The sequence below is a fragment of the Rousettus aegyptiacus genome, unplaced genomic scaffold (assembly GCF_014176215.1).
Source record: "Rousettus aegyptiacus isolate mRouAeg1 unplaced genomic scaffold, mRouAeg1.p scaffold_m13_p_12, whole genome shotgun sequence".
Taxonomy (NCBI): Eukaryota; Metazoa; Chordata; class Mammalia; order Chiroptera; family Pteropodidae; genus Rousettus; species Rousettus aegyptiacus.
The window spans coordinates 11,406,295-11,421,426 of NW_023416287.1; the positions used below are offsets into that span (position 1 = coordinate 11,406,295).

General features: G+C 47.2%; 1 pseudogene; it reads left to right on the plus strand.

Annotated features, from left to right (window-relative positions):
• The first annotated feature begins 13,702 nt into the window (after positions 1-13,702).
• Positions 13,703-13,821, plus strand: LOC118610234 (annotated as a pseudogene).
• The last annotated feature ends 1,311 nt before the right edge of the window (positions 13,822-15,132 follow it).

Consider the following 15,132-nt stretch of genomic DNA (forward strand, 5'->3'; position numbering starts at 1 on the left):
CCCGACATCTGCACACAAGAAGCGCTCGATGAAAGCTAGTTGTGATTATTATTAATGTGAAAGCATTTCATAGCCCACCCAATGCTACTTTCAAATATTATCATGTGAGTTCCAGTGAAACAAGATAATGTCTGCGATTATGCTTCGACAGCGAGGCAGAGACCTGTGCCTTCCCTTCCGCCTTCCTTCTGATACACTTGAGGGAGCTATCATGGGCAGAACTGGAGTTGGACTTGGGACTCATTGGTCTCAGGAGGTGGATTTTGGTACTTTCTTATGTGGTCCTGGGGCAAAAGCAAAGCAAAGCATTGCCCTTTGAATGGGGACATCAAGCTTGGATAAAGGATATTTATTCTTTGCAGTAAATGAGGTGCTATGTCTCAATACAGACACTTGAGGGCGCTCTAGTCAATTTGCAATAGAGAAAATCACAAAAGGAACGATAATAATATAAATGTCGCTGTTATATTTTACAATAGGTTCTATTTATTGGGTTCATACTATGAGCTCCTAAAATGTGCCAAGAGACTCACAACCTTTACCTCCTTTTATTCTCCCAAGCACCCCATCATTTAGACAATATTGCTAAAGATTTTATACAGATCGTATTGCTCTTTAGAATTTTTTAAATATATTTTTTAAGAGTCATAATTCACGAATCTTGTAAAATGTACAACTATTAAGTTTAAAGCTTGGTGAACTGTTACAAGCGTATACTTGTAACACCCAGATCAGGATACATCCTTTAAATTATTTTTTAAATTAAATTTATTGGGGTGACGTTGGTTAATAACATTATATAAATTTCAGGTGTACAACTTTATAATACAACATCTGTATACGCTAGTGCATGCTCCCCACCTGAAGTCCAGTTTCCTGTCACCTTGTATTTGACCCCCTTTACCCTCTTCGTCCTCCCCCGAGCTCCCTTACCCTCTGATAATCACCATTCTATTATCTGTACCTATCCATGAGTTTGTGTTTGGGAAGATACATAACTTCTTTCTTTGGGTCTTAAAACTTTTTATTTGCATATTGAAAATCGTGCATTCCAATAATTAAAATCATTTGAACGACAACGGAAAATGTCATTCTGATTAAACTGTATTTTACAGCCTGCAGGAAACCTCGAACCAGCTTGGGGTTTTTACTCTAGATTTCACTGTCATCCCAACCAGCTTCTGCCTTCACCAGCACGCAAGTTCTTTTCCTTTCCCAGCAGCCAGACAGGCAGATTAACCTAAAGCAAAATGGCAATGCTTGTGGAATGCACAGTGCATAGTGGTGGTGAGTGCCTCCTTACGATTCACCTGCTCGCTTCTCCCGTTCAATCGTTTATTTTTAAGGCAGTGGATTTCTCGCTTGCATTTCTGTCTTCTTCACTTTCAACCTATAGGATTTCTCAAGTTCAGCCGCATTAGGTTTGTCGGACATGGCTGCAGAGGAATTGGAGTGAGGTTCACAAGTGGATTTCGATCTGCTCAGAGGTTAAAGATATCTAACTTTTTAAATACCCTTTGCACTCACCCTCACCCCCACCCAAGGCAACCACTATCCTGACTTCTATTACCATTTATTCATTTCACTTGTTTTTGGACTTCAGATAAATGGAATCATACATACTTAACATTTAGGGTTGTCAGGTTTAGCACATAAAAATCCAGGATGGCCATTAAATTTGAATCTCCAATGGGTTATATTTTACACTAAATAAATATTCATTATTTATTTGAAATTCAAGTTTAACTGGACATCCTATATTTTATCTGGCTCCTTTCAATATAAGTGTGAGATTCACCCATGCTATTGTGGTTATCAGTAACTTGCTCTTTTTTATTGTTACATAGTATTCCTTTTCATGAATACATTTCAATGTATGTAATTCTTGTACTTAGAAAGGCGCTATAAGTAGTGTTAAGCAGGTGCACTCTCTGGTATCAGAGGCCTGGGGGTTTTGAATCCTAGCTCCACCTCTTACTACTTATGAGACCTTAGCCAAGTGACTTAATCGCCCTGTGCCTCAGTTAATATAACCTTAATGTGGGCTAATAACAGTACCTCAAAGATTTAACGGAGATATTGCATAAAAGCCACTTAGAACAGGGCTCAGCACAGAGTTAATGCTCCAGAAATGTTGCCGGTGTCATTATATCCATTAGACCCAGGAGAAAATTGAAGTTCACAGGTGTAAAGAGACTTGCTCAAAGTCCCACGCCTAGTAAGCAACAGAGCCCTTTTGTCATTGATAATGGCTAAATTAGAGTTATTCTTTCATTCGATAATTTTGTTTGAGCACCTACTATGTACCAGGCACTGTTTTAGCATTTAAAGGTACACAATGAGCAAAACAGCCCTCCCCGCCCCTTACGAGACAGACCTCTGGGGGAGCTAATGTTGCCACTTGCACTGTAGGTGCTTCACCTGTGCTTCTCATTAGTTAAAGGATACATTTTTTTTAGCCTACTCATTACTGTTATGGAAATAACAGCTATTAGCCTGGTAGTAGCAATGTCAATGGCAACACTGTGTGTTGAGTATCAGCAGCCCCATTTTACACCCGAGAAAACTGATGCTCAGGGAGGTGAAAGGACTGGCCCAAGGCGACACAGGTAGTACTGGCAGAATAGGAATTCAAAGTCATGTCCTCCGGACTGCAAAACCCTCTTGGATTTCTTAGTGCTTCTTTTTCAGTCTTGAGCTCCGCCTGTGGAGTCCAGATGTTAGAGGTTCAAGGCCCAGCTTTGTGACCAAGAGAAGTTATTTGCTGTCTGTGAGTCCTCGTTTTTATACCTCTGTGTAGGAGTGCCTTAGCAATCTGCAGAAAGCCGATACAAGCAGAAAATAAACATCCTCTAAAGGGGATCTACAGGGAGGAAGGGGCTCCTGAGTGAGTACGCTGCTCGGCCCTTATGTCAAAACCTGACTTCCATCAGTGAGCTTTGAGACATGGAAAGGTGCCTAGAACGTCTTGTCGAATACATTCAAAAATCAAGTTCTAAAACCATGAGCAGGTGTTGTGCATACGAACGGCGCGTGTCTGAGAAGGGCTCACTAAACACTTAGATAGCACTCACTGTGTGTCGGTGCTGTGTTAAGTGCTCTGTAATAGTTACCCGTTGAGTGCTCCTGACAGCCCTGTAGGGCAGGTGCTACCATTCGATGACTTCGCAGGCTGGAGAAACTGAAGCAGAAGAGAGTCGATGTTCTCGGTGTCACGTGGCTAGCTTGTGAGCTGGGCACTTTGGCCTCAGAGGCTGTGCTCTTCACCACTTAGCTCTGCTACGCCTCCGCTCGGGGAGGTTTTTCTCTGGGCGGTAAAATGTCAGTGTTTTGAACTTTTTTTTTTTTTTTTTGTACTTCTCTGCATCGTTTGAGCTTTTGCGATGCCTAGGTTTTGTTTTTCTAAAAACAACAATATACCAGGGTCCCAAGGTGGGTTTTTGATGTAAGAACTATCTGTGAACACTTGCAGGGACAAGCGACTCCCAACCGTTTTTTCGTGATGGTGAAATCACACCTTTAGGCGTTGGGGACCCAGAGTCTAGCCTTGACTTCCCTCCAACCCAGGTGTCCAGCCATCACCTTCCTCCCAGCAAAGCCCCTGGCACCGAGTGACCCTCAGTAAATGTCTGCTGGTGGTAAGAGGGTGCCCTCTGCTTCCTGCATTCCCCTGGAACCCTGAGAATTAATGAAGGAACCCAGTCACTATAACGTGCTAATAGTTTACAGGTTTTTAGAAAGACCAGTGGCTAGAGATACGAGACCCCATGCCTAATGGTGGCCCATTGGGCAAGGCAAGGGGAGCATGGCCATCTGAGAGCCCCGAAATTCACCCCTCAGTATGAGAGGGGCTCAGGCCTCACTCCAGGAAGGGGCTGCTGGGAGTTTTCTGCCTGTGACCCCACTTGTAACCCCAGCTCCTATCACGCTAGCTTCGAAAAGGCTGGGCCTACAGGGCCATAAATTCCTGCTATCATTAGTCAGTATCTCTACAGCTCAGGCTGTTTGCCAGGTGCCCTACAGTTATTTTTATCACTCAGGAGTTCCATAATTATTTTTTATCACTTTTTTCTCACAGCAGCCTTGCAAACAGGGCTGGCTTTGCTCTCTTTCAGTTTGGATTTGGGAGAATCCGGGCCCCAGAGAGTTTCAGGGGTTTCTTTAACTTGCCCAAAGCTCCAGAGAGGGTCAGGGTTTGACCTACAGCCTCTCTTGGGTCCAGGCTGAGGGTTCATGTGAGTCCAGAGGCAGTGGGAGTATTGGGAGGAGGAAATTGGGAACCATCAAAGCCAGGGAAAGACATTAGACTTGGCTATTTCTGAGCTATGTGACCTAGGGCAAGTCACTCAACCTCTCTGTGCCACAGTTTGTTTCTCGAACGAGAAAAAATAATAGTATCCACCTCATTAAGTTAGTACATATAGGTGCTCAATAATTGTGAGGTTCTATTTAACCTCGAAATGGGACCTGGGTTGTAAACTCAGACCCTGGCTTTGGGCAAGTCTCTTGCCCTCTCTGACCCTCAGATTCCTCATCTGTAGAAACGGGCATAATCTCACCTGCCTCACAGCCTGGCCCTCTCGGTCCCTCAGCTTGGCCTTCTTCGGGTCCTCATACTGCCAGCTCTGCTGGGAACTGAGTCCACCCCCAGCTGTGCCTCCCTTTTCCTTCTTCTCTTCACTTCTTCAATAAATATTTAGCGAGCACTTCCTATGTGCCAGGACTGTGCTAAGTGGTAGATGAGACAGGGAAAGCCCTTGTCCTCGTGAAGGAGAGATAGACGACGAACTAAAAAGAGATGAAAAACACAACAAAACAAAAGCCCAAGGCAATTATAAACTGTGTGAAGCACGCCAGAAGGGAAAATTAAAGCACCGTAAAAGGAAGCCAAGGAGGAAGGTCGCTTTCTAGAAAGGCCTCTCCGAGGAGACACTTCTGTCGGAATTAACGATTTATTTGAATGTGCACATGGTACCAAATTCAAGAGGCGCACACATCACCCAGTCCAAGGTGCTCCTCCCTGCCGCCCCCCCCGCCAGCTTTGCAGTCTTCCTCCGGAGAGGTCCCTGTGTTGCCGGTTCCTTGAGGGTGGGTGACATTTGTGGTGGCATCTGAAGCACAAGAGGCAGCGGCCGTTTGAAGATGTGGGAGAAGAGTCCAGGCAGAGGGAACGGCAAGGAAGGCGGCCCTGAGGCTGGACCAGCGTTCCCGCAGAGAGAGGGAGAGCAGAGGCCATCGGGGCGGCGCCGTGGGGCGGGCCGGCCCTGAGGAGGAATTGGGCTGTTTCTCTATGTGGCCTGGGTATAACTTTCAAGTTGGGGGCGGGGTTTGGGGTGAGTGCCTTTTTGTGATTTATAAAAACACTGCAGAGAATGGATTGAGGGGTCCAAGTGGGGCAGGGAGACCATCGAGCTGGCAACCGAGCAGTTGGGGATGGTGAAGACCGGGGCCAGGATGGAGGAGTTGGGGCAGCAGTGAGCAGGGCTGTTTGGGAGGTGGCATGGAGACCAGTGAAAGGTCCCCAGGCCATATGCTCTCATGACATCTTTCCACTGTTTAGCAGCCCTGTCTTTGTGGCTACGGGACTAACACTGCACCCTGTAACCTGGCACGGAGTGGGTACTTGGGACATGTTTGCTGAAGAGATGACTGAAGGATAAAAGAGTTCTTTGTAAGTGGAGACACGCCCTTTGAGAAATGGCGGCCTGGCTCCTCCACCCCACCCCGCCCCCGCATGCATGGGCACTGCCCTCCCACCCCTCCTATATGTGAATCACCCCCACATCCACCCTGTAACTCAGAGCCTCCCTCTGTCTGATAGGTGGAATTTTTGAATCTCAGCTTTAAGGTTCTCAGATTTTTTTTCTTAGCTGAGAAACCCTACTCCCCCCTCCCCCCAAAGCCTGATACAGAAAAGTTATTTTGTACCTAAGAACTTGAGTGAAAGAGGTGAGCAAAACAGACACAATTTCCAGCACAGATAGTACACGAAGCCATTATGGATGCAAAACAAGGCTGTTTTATTAAACACCACCGTTTCAAACTGAGGTACAACCTGGCAATTGAATTCTTTTCGTTTATCCAACAAAGAGCCATTGGACACTTCCTGCAGAGAAACCAGCCTCCAAGTCCAATTATCTCAGCATTTGGTTTCCTATATATCCAAACACAATCCTGCTTCATCCAGAGAAATATTTCCAAATGGTGACACTTTGTGTGTGTCTATGTTTCAAAATTTTTCTTTAGTTTAAAGTACATAACATACATTAAAAATGCACAAACTTAAGTGGACAGCCCAATATTCATCACAAAGAGAACAGCACTGTGTCACGGGCACCCGGATGAAGACATAGGATCGGGCTAGCTCCCCAGAAGTCTTCCTTGTGCCCTCTTCCGGTCACTCAAGACCTGCTCCTTGCGGGATAACCACAGTCACGATTCCCAACACCCTAGATTAGCTTTGTCTGTTGTTGAGCTTTGTAGAAATGGGATACACAGAGTGTATTCATTTGTGTCTGGCTTCTGTTTGTGAGATTCAGAGTTCCTTCATTCTTATTGCTGTACAGTGTTTCATCGTAGGGGTACACCACAGTTGCAAATAGGGATTTCTTTTTTTTTCTTTTTTTTAACAGCTTGCAAGGGTTGGGGGAAAGGGGCAGGGACAAATACATTTTATTTCACACACCTCATGTTTTTGTTTTTTTTCGCTGAATTGGTTATTGTTAAAGATGGAGGTCAGGCTTCTCTTGGGAGATGGGCTTCTAGAGACCGCCAGCATCCCTTGCAGCGTGGCCCCCTCCATCTTCAAAGCCAGGCGCAGAGAATCTCCTTCACGCCGACTCCCTCTCACACTTCTAATTTCGTTTGCCAGAAAAAGCCCAACCCCCTTTAGGGGTTCACCTGATTAGGGCAGGCTCCCCAAGGGAAATCCCCCTATCACCAAGTCGACTGGTTAGGGACCTTCGTAACATCTGTGGAATCCCTTCACGGCAGCACTCAGGTTAGTGTCTTATTAAATAATTGGAAGAAAGTGCATATAGACCAGGCATGGGTGGGTGGGGTACGGGGAGACTTCAAGAAATGGAAAGGCACCCAGGGCTGAGAACACAGCAGGGAGCTATTAGAGAGACGGAGCAGTCGCTGGTTCTGGGCAAGTGAGCCAAGACGGGAGTAGAGACCATGGAAAACGGGGAGGGGCGGGTGGCATGAGCATCCCCGCTCCTCTCTCGTCCTGCCCTTTAATCTCTCACTGACTCCTCCTGTGACGCAACCCAGCGGAAGTCAGGAGGCACTGCTGCCTTTTCCGGAACAGAGCAGGGCAGGCGGGGTTACGTGGGGTGGCTGGTGAGTGGAGAATCACCATTTCAGGAGGCGGTGGCAGGCCCCGGACTCCTGACGTTTGAGTTCAGTCTTGTAACTTGTGTAGTTTTCGGGGTGGGGGGGTGGGGGGGTGAGAAAACCAGGAAAGGGTGTTCCAGCCAGAGGGAACAGCAAGTACAAAGAAGTTACAAAATGCTTGGCTCGCTTACTTGTGTATTTAATTATGATTGTTTGTTTGATTGATTGACTATTCTTGGTGCATCTGGTGAAAATAAAACATTCAAAAGGTACAAAAGGGCATGAAATGAAAAGTAGGTCTTCCACTCTGACCCCAGCTACCTAGCTCACCTTCCCGGAGGCCACCTTTTTCCTCCAGTCTCTTGTCACCTTTTGGAAGCAATCGATGCAAATGCTAGTAAACGTAGGTGACATTTGTCACTTGAGCTCTTGACTTAATATGAGTGACTCTGTAGAGTCCCTACTGTGTGCAAAGAAATGGGCTGAGACCTCTGGCCTTGGACTCTAAGCCCAACCCTTCGCTAAACACTGCGTAGTTTTAGGCACGCCACGCTCAGCTTTCCATTTCCTTCTCCGATCAAGGAGAGAGTGTCCCAGCATTCTGCCGGCTGTGTGGGCTGTGCCCACAGTTGTGTCATTCAATCGATGTTTTATGGATTGAACTGAATTAAAGCCGAACTACTGGCAAAAAGCAAATTGTAACACAGGAGCACCCATCAGCACTGCACGTGGATCTGGAGACCGCATGTTATCGTTTTGGGGGAGACAGGTGAGGTTTCTGTCTCCAAAGACCTGCTCTGGTCTGAGTCACCGGAACGGTTGCCTATAGTAAGGCCTTGAGGCAGGCGTGGGTTGGGAGCAGGTTGGTTCCAACCAACTGGGTCGTACTTGGCCTGGCTCAGACCTGCCCAGGAAAACCAGATTCTGCCTGGCTACCGCTAGTCCTAGGAGAGTTAAAGACCAGAAGGAGATGCTGAGAGGGCCAGGAGGCTACAGATATGGAGACCCCTCCCCAACCCCGCCACAGTCAACTTGTAAACTTGCTGGTGTCTGGAAGCAAACAACCAAATCTGGGTACCAGATGCCCAGCCAGAAGCCCAGAGGCCAGAGCAACCCAGGTCCCCAGGAGCAGACAAGCACCCGGCTCCTCCCTCCCGCATTCCAGTCTGACCTCTTTCATTCTCTCAGGACCCATGTCCTTCGTGGCCACGCCTGTGTGCCCAGCACTTAGGGCAAATGTGCCTATCATGGAAGGATCGACTGCTTTGCGCAGATGCTCGCCCCACATCAGCTCTCGCCCCCCTGGAAGGTGGGTGAAAGTTGTTGATGATCCCCACTTTACAAAAGAGGAACCCGGAGGCTCAGTAGAAACGCAAGGCAGTGTGAGGTCCGGGATAATAAGGTGTTAGTGCTGTCTATGGGCATTTTGTATACAAAATTATGGAGTGTTGAGCACAGAATCAGAGAATCTTAGAATCAGGAAGTCCGAGCCTCACAAACCTGTATATGACCAGTATAATCCACACCCCCCACCCATTCACCACACCACAGGTGAAACGTCTCCCTCAGGTGCATCTCCCATCCACTCGGGCCTCTCCTCTCACCTGGGGTCTTGTTCCAGCCTTCTCTCTGGCCTTTCCTCCTTGTTGTAGCAGCAGGAAGCATCTTTCTAAACTTTAAGCAGGCTGTGTCGCTCTTCCTCTTAAAACCCTTCACTGGCTCCCCTTTGCCCTCAGGATAAAGTTCAGGCTCTACCTGGTTTACTAGGTCCTCTGTCATCTGGCTATAGTCTCTTGCCACCCTGCCTCTCTCTGGCATTCCCAGCCCTCCCCCCCCCCCACACACACACTAACTTTACACCAATTCATACCAACCTCGTTTTATTTAGTTCACCAGATACGCCGTGCCCCCTCTCCCCTCCTCCCTACCCCCTGGACCTTCGCACTTGCTCTTCTCTCTCTGTAGAACACAGTGCACACCAGCGCCCCCTTTTCTGGTGAGAACACTTTCTCCTGTCTCTCCTGGGAAACCACTTCTGCGTATGAGCCTCCCAAGGAGGCTGGGTTGGTGCCCCCGATCCCGTGCCTACCTGCGTAACAGAGCCGTGCATCACGCATGCCCATGTGCTTGCCTCTGTCCCCACCACCCGCAGGAGGGCAAACCAGGGTTGTCTTGTCTCTGCTGAATCCTTAGCTCCTGACACTGTGCGCCATAGAGAAGTGGTACCGGAAAAAAAAAAAATGTATTGATAAAGGAATTATAACATGTTAGAATTACAGAATCACAAAATTTCAGAATTTTGGACTTGGTGAAACAGACACCTAAAATCTCAGGATCATATAATCATAAACTTAGAAAGTACTAGAAACACAGGAACTGAGCATCCCAGAAGCTTAAGATCTCAGTATTGGAAGAATTCTTGTATAGGCACCTTGTCCTGTTAGTAGATTAGGTAAGACTCAATTGTGCCCTTCTATATTATTTAACTTGGATTTTCACAAATGTTTGTATAATATTTTACATTAATGTCTTCCAAATATTTATTTTTATAATGTGTCCTTCTATGATATTTATTGAGCACCTAACTTGTTTATTAACCAATAATTATTGAGCACAGACTATATGTCAGACACTATGCTGGCCAACTGTATTTTATCTACGGCTGCATAACAAATTATTTAAACCACAAACATTTATTATCCCTCACTTTTTTGTATGGTAGGACTTCAGGAGTGGCTTAGCTAGATGGATCTCTCATGAGGTTACAGCCAGCCAGGGCCATCGTCACCTGAAGGTTTGACTAGGCCAGGAGGACCCACTTCCGAGATGGCTCGTCGACATGGCCAGCAGTTGACGGGAGGCGTCAGCTCCTCTCCATGTGGACCTGGCCACAAGGCAGCTTGCGCATGCTTACGACATGGCTGCTGGCTTCCTCAGAGCAAGCGCTCCAAGATGGCAAGATGGAAGCCACAATGCCTTTTATAACCCGGCCTTGAAAGCCACACTCCTTTTTTCCCACGATATCCTAGTAATTATACAGGACTGCCCTATTCCATTTGGAAGAGAACTTCATCGTGTAGGGAATACCAGGAAGCGGAGTTTATTGGGAGGCATCTTGGAGGCTGGTTACCATGGTAGTGTAAAAACAAGACTGATAAAGTCCTTGCTCGTAGAGTGAACCACCTAAGGGGAGAAGGGGAGAGGAAAATAATCAACTGATGTACAGATAAATAAATAATGTTCGATAGCTGTAAGCACAATGAAGAAAATCAAACAAGGCGTAAGTTAGAGCAGGGGTCAGCAAACCATAGTCATTGGCCAAATCTGGCCTGGTGCCCGCTCTTATAAATAAAATTATTAGAACCAGCCATGTCCATTTGCTTACATATTGTTGGCTTTGTTGTTGTTGTTATTGTTTTTAACACATATTGTTTATGGCTGTTTTCATGCTATAATGGCAGATTTCAGTAATTGCAACAGAGACCATGTAGCCTCATATATTTAGCTAAGTTGTTCAGAGAAGTTTCTCTCCAAGAGGCAACATTTGAGCAGAGGCCTGAACAGTTAGAAGGATGTGGCCATGGGAAGAGCTGGGGAGAGAATGTTCCAGAAAACGGAAATATCAGGGTCAAGGCTGCGAAATGAGAACAGCTTTGGTGTATTGAGGAACAGAGAGGAGGCCAAGGGAGCTGGAACGGAATGACCAACGGGATGAGTGGCAGGAGACGGCCTCAGAGAGGTGATCGGGAGCCACGTTACGTAGATGCTGGGGGGGGCCCGGCGAGGGGTTGGAATTTTGTTCTAGGAATGATGGGAAGCCTTTAGAGGGTTTTAAGAGGGAAATGTAGGGTCTGATGGGGAAGGGAAAGACACCTGGTATAGTTTGGCCCTATCCTCTGAGCACATACTATATGTCAGACACTATGCTGGCCAACTGTATTTTATCTACGGCAAGACAGGGCCTCTGCTACCCCTCTAAGCACAGCTATTCCAGAATTTGTTGGTCTTACTAAGACTCAGGAAAGGACCTCGGTATTATTGCTTGACTGTATGTTCAACACTTGGCAATCCCTCTTGCTAGAAAGTCCTTTCTTTTGACCCACTTTGAGTCCCTTGCTCTCCCTTCTCTTTTGGATCTAGAATATCTGTGAAGCTGGAAAGAGCACTGAATTCTGAGCCGTGGATTCCAGACTCTTCCCTGACACTGACTCACAGTCAGGCAATCTCTCTGGGCTTCAGTTTCCTCATCTGTAAAATGAGGCGAGAGTCCTGTCGCACTGGACCCGTGCACCAGAGACCTAGGGAGAGCCTGATGGACAGCACAGGTTGGGGTGGCTTGGCCAGGTTGGGGTGGCTGACTCAGGTGATGGGAAACAGGAGCTGTTGGTCCATCAGACAGAAGGCATCTTGCAAATCCTCTCCTGCTTGAATTTGGAATAACAGGACAGCTCAGCACGTCCCAAAGCCTTTTGGGGTGGCAGACTGGAATTGTTTGGCCCAAAACTTTTGAAAGATATGAGAGAGTCAGTTTGCATGTCCAAGTCAGCCTCGGGTACTCGAAAGAGCACAGGACCTGTTGTCAGAGAGAACCCCTCCTCCACCACTTATTTGCCCTGTGCCCCTCTGTTTCCCCCAATTTTCTCATCTATGAAATGGGTAGAATCTCACTAAGATGTTTCCTTCTATTGTAAGTGGCACTAGCATTTTGTGTCCCACTAAAAACACATACACACATTGACCAATTCAATTACAGTGCAATGCTTTCTTAGCACTTAGAATTTTTATTGTGTATTTATTAAGAGTTCTAAGACTTACTTAGACATTGTTTTTAAAGTCACACACACACACACACACATCATTCTTGTGCATAAATATAAAGGAAAATGTAAGTGAAGTAAATTAGTTAAGGAACTCCTATAAATTCCTCATGGTCAACATCCAGCTCATCTAGATCACTTCTCCACCCAGAATCTCCCTTGTCCATATTTTTTCTCTCAGTATTGTCCTCCACACCATGAAAAGCTTTGATCACACACATTTCTTGAGAGAATGCCCCACTATCGTCCCCGGAATTTTCTTCAAACTCACTTACTCCTATCCTGCGGGTTCGACCCTGCCTAGTGCTTTCTCCCTCTTATCAGAAGGGGTCAACAGAAGGTTTTCAGGAAGCAACCGAGACTCATGTGCCTCCCGCAAACGATCTTTAAGTCATTTGTGATGAAACAGACAGAGGGTGTAGCTGTCCAGTCAGGCCACCGGAAATAACGACCACCACCAGATCTAATCGACAACAATTGCGAGATGCCATTGCTTTAAAGACACATCCTAACTTCAGAGACATCATAATGTGAAAAAAAGTGCACTGTAGAATTTTTAGAATATCGCAATAACTGCTGCCTCTGGGGGTTTATGCGAGGATGAAATAAGTCTGTGAGGGGCCCTGACCACAGGCCCCAAAGTGCCCAGCTCAGCAGTGGCCACCCCTTGGCTTTGCTCAACTGTCCCCAGTCTCTCATAGCCCAGGGCATCGCCCTCATGGGGCCATGCAGGTTTATGGCGACAATCGCTGCCCCTGCCAGACATGATCTCAAAGCCATAAAGGCTTTTACAGTTTCACTCTCCCCTGAGATAAGACTGGAGAGCCCTTCCCAAGGCCGGGGAGCAATTTCAGAACTGTAGGGGGAGGGACAGGGCGTTGCACAAGGAGGGAAATGGAACAAGTTTTATGGCCCCGAGTTCTCTAACAAGACCACGTTCTCATATCATCAGCTTGAACGTGCAGATGAGACCTCAGCACCTGGACCACAGTGATATTCTTTTGCTCATTCGTTCATTCATTCATTCATTCATTTGTTCATTCATTTGTTTAGTCGTTCATTTAACAAACAGGGACTCGAGTACAGGGCTAGTATGGATGATCTCACTCTGCTACTATTATGGTCTGTGTGGACCCCGGGCAACTCATTTCCTCTCATCTGTAAAACAGCCCACCTCACAGCCTCACTGAGGTTGGCTACACAAGACCAGTGTGCCAGCATGCTTAGCACACAGTAGGACAGCAACGGACACTGCTCGAATCCCTTCCCTCACCATCGACATTCATCTTACCTGTGCTTTGCTCCTTTTCTCTTTCCAGCCCGGATGGTGGCGTGGCTTGGAGTCAAGTCCTCACCTACATCTCTCTCCTGGCTACGGTCTCTCTCTAAATGAGCTCATGCAATTATTTAGCTTCCCCTCCCCCTCCGCCCCACCTTTTATATATTATTATTAAGGTAAAATTTCCATACGTTAAAACTCACTCTTTGTAGCGTATGGTTCTGCAAGCCTTGGCAAATGCATATGTTCAATTAAAACACCACCACCAGTCTACGGCCATGCCACCCAGAACAAGCCCGATCCCGCCTGATCTCAGAAGCTAAGCAGAGTTGGGCCTGGTTAGTATTTGGATGGGAGACCACCTAGGAAGACCAGGTGCTGTAGGCATAAAAAATAAAAAATAAGAGATTGTAAGCAGACAAGGTCTTTGCAATCTGTGAGGTCAACCAAGGGTTGCCTCGCCTAAAAAAAAAAAAAAAAAGAAGAAAAAATAAAAATAAAATAAAACACCACTGCCATCAAGATACGGAGAATGTCCATCAGCCCCCAGGCTCTTCCTCTCTGCCTCTTCTTGTTCAAACCCCTCACTCCAGCCCTAGCCCCTGGCGACCACAGCATCTGTCCCTAGACTGTGCCTTTCCCAGAATATCATGTAGGTGGGATCGAATCGTGGTCAGCCTTTGGGGTCTGACTTCTCACACTCGGAATGATGCGTCTGAGACCTAGGGGCCTGCATCAGCAGTTCGGGCCGTTTTCTTGCTGAGCGGGATTCCCATGTGGCTTTTCGATCGCAGCCTCACGGCTTGACTTCACCTCTCCTTCTCCTTGAGCTCTAGGCTTATGTCCAATGCTTTCTTGGATCTTTCATTGGCGTCTCATATAAAGCGTCCCAACGGAGCTCTGCTTTCTATGCCAAAGCCGCAGCACGCCCAAGTTTCCTCATTTCAGGAATCATTGCCGCCAGCTCCAGAGCCATTTCTCTTTTTTCCTTCACACATCCAACCTAGGGCTACCTTCCCAAATGTCACAATCTGGCTGCCCCCTCTCCCTGACCACCTATGTTCGTCTTCAGTGCTGGATAACAATTCACCCCAAGTTTAGTGGTTTAAAACAACACGCATTTGTCATCGCATAGCGTCCGGTCAGATGGGCGTGGCGGGATAGCGTTCTCCGCTCAGGGTCTTACACAGCTGAAATCGAGGGATTGGATGGGCTACGTCTCTACCTGAAGGCTCTGGGGAAGGGCTCACTTCCTAGCTCATGGAGGCTGTCACCTGACTTCGGTTTCTCATGGTTGTAGGATTGAGGGCAGTGTTTCCTAGCTGGCCGTTAGCGGGGTTCGCTCTCAGCTTCTAGAGACCGCCAGCATCCTTGCAGTGTGGCCCTCCTCCATCTTCAAAGCCAGGCGCAGAGAATCTCCTTCACGCCGACTCCCTCTCACACTTCTAATTTCATTTGCCAGAAAGCACCCAGTCCCTTTTAGGGGTTCACCTGACTAGGGCAGGTTCCCCAAGGGAAATCCCCCTATCACCAAGTTGACCGGTTAGGGACCTTCGTAACATCTGTGGAATCCCTTCACCGCAGCACTCAGGTTAGTGTCTGATTAAATAATCGGAAGAAGGCGCGTATCGACCAGGGGCAGGAGTCTCGGGGTCACCTTAGAATTCTCTTTTTTCCTTCACACACCCAACCCATAAG